Below are 5,041 nucleotides of genomic sequence, written 5' to 3'. Positions count from 1 at the left end.
GATACGTTGGCAAGACAAACATTCGGTGACATATTTGAGGACGTCACCTTTGAGCCTCTCCCAATAATTGCTCTTCCTGACTGCATTAAGAGTTTTTGCATAGCCAGGATGTCCGGCGAAAGGGGAATCATGAGCTTCCCACAATATCTTCTGCTTAAGTGACTGGCTTACTGGTATACATAGCCTTGTTCTATAGTAAATAAGTCCATTGTCAATAGAAAATTCATGATACTTTGCTTGCAACTTCGGATTCTGATCCTTGGTAGATATTTCTTTTATCATTGCTTGGTAAGCTAAGTCATGGCATGCTTCCTCTCTAGCTAGTTCGAGTATAGGGTTGCTTGGCATGGATACCTTTGTAGCCAGAGATCTTGCCGTTGATGGATTCTGCAAGATTAGGGAGTTTAGGAATGCCTTGCGACTGAGTGCATCGGCAACTACATTCTCTTTCCCTGGTCGATACTTGATTTCAAAATCATATTCCTCCAATACTTCAATCCATCGACGTTGCCTCATGTTGAGCTTGTTCTGGGTAAAAATCCATTTGAGACTCTTATGATCGGTTACTAGAGTGAACTTATTTCCCAACAGGTAGTGTCTCCAAAGCTTTAGAGCATGGATGACAGCTAATAACTTCAGATCATGAGTGGCATAATTCTTTTCGTGACTCTTCAATTTCCTTGAAGAATATGCTATTGGATGACCTTCCTGCATAAGAACACACCCCAATGCAAGAATGCTAGCATCAGTTACTACCTCGAACTCCTTATTGAGATCAGGAAGTCTCAGAATAGGTGCTGATACCAAACATTGCTTCAATTGATCGAAGCTATTTTGCTCGGGAGTTGACCATGTAATAGAAGTTTGCTTCTTTAGTAAGTCGGTAAGAGGTGCTGCAATCAAAGCATAGTTTTTGATAAAGATCCTATACCATCCTGTCAAGCCAAGAAAACTACGTATCTCTTTGACCGATACTGGTATTGGCCATTCAAGCACATCTCTGACTTTGGCCGGATCCACTGATATTCCTTTTGATGATACTATGAATCCTAGATATTCAATCTGACGTTTGAAGAATGCACACTTCTTCATTTTTGCATACAGCTTATGAGACCTCATTGTCTCCAACACAATCCGTAGTTGGGCCTCATGATCTTCTTCCTGTTTAGAATAGACTAAAATGTCGTCGAAGAAGACAAGCACGAAATCATCAAGATATGGCCTAAAAATATCGTGCATTAACCTATTGAAAGTGGCAGGTGCATTTGTAAGTCCGAATGACATAACCAAGAATTCAAAGTGCCCATATCTTGTATTGAAGGCCGTTTTTGGAATATCCTCATCCTTGATCCTGATTTGATAGTAGCCTGATCTGAGATCAATTTTGGAGAAGATCTTTGCACCTTGAAGGCGATCAAGAAGCTCATCTATTCTAGGAATAGGGTACTTGTTCTTGACTGTTGATTGATTCAACCCACGGTAATCAATACATAGTCGAAGTGTCCCATCTTTCTTTTTCTGAAATAGGACTGGAGCTCCCCATGGTGAATTGCTAGGCCGGATGTAGCCCTGATCTAACAGTTGCTTGAGTTGTTCCTTCAACTCAATAGCTTCCGGAATAGACATTCTATAAGGTCTCTTTGCAATTGGCGCAGCTCCAGGTATTAGCCTTATTTCATGATCAACTTCTCTTGGAGGTGGAAGTTCAGTTAATTCCTCAGGGAATACGTCAGCATATTCTTTTAGCCAAGAGGGTCCCTCATGAGACTCTTGCTTTTGATCTAACTTGTTGAGTTTGATCAAGTAAACAGGTAATCCTTTCCTAACCCCTTTTATGATCCGCGATACCTTGGCTAGCTGGATTCTCGGCACTCCTGCCTCACCTTGAGTCGTAACAAACTCTCTGTCAGAGTTTCGAAAGGAAACTTGACCCTTTCCACAGTGGATGTGGGCGTCATTGGGCTTAAGCCAATCCATCCCGAGTAGACACTCATGGATGCCTAAGTTCATGACTCTGAATTTGACTGAGGTTTTCTTCCCTCCCAGATAGAACTCCTCCTTAGCAGTTTGCCTAGCACAAGTTACCTCACGACCGTTTGCCAATTCCACAAGTAGGGTAGGTGCTTCTACTGTGGCTATTCCTAATCTCTTAGCACATGCTGGTGAGATAAAGGAATGTGTACTACCACAATCAATCAAGGTTTTGAAACCTTTACCTTGATAGTCCGACGGTGCTTGAATTACCGAGAACTGGCGATTCGGTCCCTTCTTGTGTAGAGCGGCATGGACCGTCGCTCTTTCGAAATCCGCTTCCATAGTCGGATCTTCCTCTTCCTCTGCTTCACATCTTTGCCTATTGGTAATGCAGGCAGCTCTTCCCCTTCCACGGGCGGCGGCTCCCTGCCTGCGGCCAGCACCTTGACGGTGTCCCTCGCTAAGCTTGGGACATTCCCTTCTGAAGTGACCAAGTTCGTTGCAGTGGAAACATCGGAGGTTTCGGCCATTACTGTGAGTAGGAACAAAGTTGTTGACGTTATTTGTCCTTGCTTTCTTCCTTTGTCCCTGATTGTGGCCTTGAACTCTCTTAATCTGAGGTCTGAATGCTCCTCTGCTTGGGTTGCTATAAGCCCAATTCTTAATACTCCTTGGTTTAGCTTGTACTTCCTGAATTATAGGTGCTGCTCGAATGAGTGCATCCTGAAGATCTGTTGGACGCATAGATTCGAGACGAGTATTTACAGGTGGATTTAAGCCTGCGCAAAATTTGGACACCTGCTGTGTCATGTCCATTCGTGGCGCATACTTTAAGAGTGAGACAAACTTAGAGTAGTATGCGTCAAGCGTGAGTCCTAACTGTTTTAGCTCATAAAACTCATTCATTTTCTGAGTACGATATGCGGGCGGCAAATATCTCCCTTGCACGGCTTGCTTTAACTTCTCCCAGGTAACGGACCCCTCTGAAATCCCTTGATCCCTGCACCATTGTTTCCACCATAGTCTGGCGTCACCGGTGAGTTTTAATTTGGCGAGCATGGCTTGATTGGTGGGTGCAGTGCCAGCGGCTTCGAAGTAGTCCTCCATAGATTCAATCCAAATCTCAGCGTCTGACTGGACGACTCTGCCTCTCCCGTCAAACTCGGGTGGTTTTATTTGTTTGAGGAGGAACTTCTTCTCCTGGATCACAGTCGTACTTGATGTAGGGGGTGAATTTGGAACCTGTACCTGGGGTTGCACCTGGGTAAAAGTTTTCTTAACATTATAATATAATAATTAGCTTATCTTTAGTTCAACTATTTCGTAACTCATGAAGCTATTTAACTTTATGCAACAACCCTGATGCACAATCGGATAGTGATAAAAAGAAGTCCTTATTTATATTTATATGGCGTAGCCTCATACAACATCTCGAGTGATGATAATCCAATTATTACATTTAGTTTGGGGAGAACAACATTGTATTGGATTTGTCTACAGGAACTGTGTAATAGTAGGGTTTTGGGTCATGTATCTTTAGGAATTGATAATTCATCGGAAGTTCAGGATATCCTTTCCGCTGGAAACCATACTTCCCATGGCGGCCCAATACCTTAATCCTATCAGCTGGAATTACACGGGTTACTTCCTCATAAACATATGAGTTTAATTCAACTCTACGACCTCGAATATGCAAAGTCGAATTCACGTGAGCTTCCACAAAAATGAACAGCTTCACGACTTTCAAATCTTCCAACCACTTGATCCTCTTCAGGTTGGTCTGTAGATAAGCGAACCGGTGGGCAGCTATGTAGTAGATTCCTGAAGACCCAGTCCATCTTCGTTCTATATATAGCGGTGATGGATTATAAATCTGCTCCAAGATGTTCATCATTTCAATTCTCTGCCTATAATGCGGAGAATGCATTGCAGTCATGAACATGATCCGGAACACCAAAAACTTGTTCCACGCCTCGTAATTCTGCAAGACAGTATTGAAGATGAGAAAATGTTTGGACAGGAACAATTTCTTTACTTCACTTCTAATGAAATCTTATGAAAACAATTCCATTGTAAGTCGGCTCTGATACCAACTGTAACGTGTCCACTAGAATCCTCTAGGACACGTCTTAGCAGTCCATCGGAAAGGTTGTCTAGAAAACTCCACCCGGCACTCCCACTGAATGTTGCGGGTTTTGCAATCTAGGACTTTCCGCGTCTGCCACGTAACGGAAGCGTCCTGGCCATTCCCACTAGGATCGACTGGAATTGTTTGGTCATTTTACTAACAGCGACTAGCGTCAGACCTGATCGAACTACTTTACGCAGAAACGCCAGGTCTGAAGCGGATTCATGTTGCACTTGGTTCAAGGAGAATGGGAAACGAGAGGGATGCAAGGCTCGACCTCTCTGCCAAAAGGCATAGTCCCATTCCGTTCCCCTAAAACAGCTTGAATCGGGTAATCGGTAATTCTGAGTCATCGTTCTCATTACTTGTTTCGGTGATGTCGATCGTCCTTCTGTTCGTCGAATGCTTTGAGAAAAGTTCCCGGCTAACCGGGACCACCCATCCGTAGGACGGACCCATGGTCCATCCTCCGCACTTTCCTCGGCTTGTTTTAGTTATGTAATTACCTACCACATTAGTTTGACATATAACAAACAGCTTCCTTGATTAACCCTGTTAAGCACTGGTTCCTTCACGTAATCTTATCACAGGACATAAAGAAAACAATGCCAAACAACTTCTTTATTATCATTTTATCCTTTTATCTTTGCAATACAAGGAGTTCCCGCCCGTAGGCATATTCATAATCCGCCCGAAGGCTATCCAGTAATCCACCAGGGATCACTAATCCAAGTTTCCGCCCGTAGACTAGTATGCGGGCCTCGAGATCCAATCCCGAGTCACGTTAGTCTCTTGTGCAGGGCCCGGAAGGCGAGGGATTTACAGCCAGAGCCCCCCTTGGCACCCAAGCGTCCTCCTGCTCCAAGCAGAACTCAACGGAGAGACCTCTCACGGCGGGTTCGGTCCACGTTCCCGGCGCAGCTAACAACCCCCTTGGTT

Source organism: Lygodium microphyllum, unplaced genomic scaffold (genome assembly GCF_053477565.2).
Source record: "Lygodium microphyllum isolate KBCC unplaced genomic scaffold, Lygodium_microphyllum_v1.1.10 scaffold_33, whole genome shotgun sequence".
Lineage (NCBI taxonomy): Eukaryota > Viridiplantae > Streptophyta > Polypodiopsida > Schizaeales > Lygodiaceae > Lygodium > Lygodium microphyllum.
The sequence above is the reverse complement of the archived record's forward strand: the minus strand, read 5'-3'. Positions refer to the sequence as shown.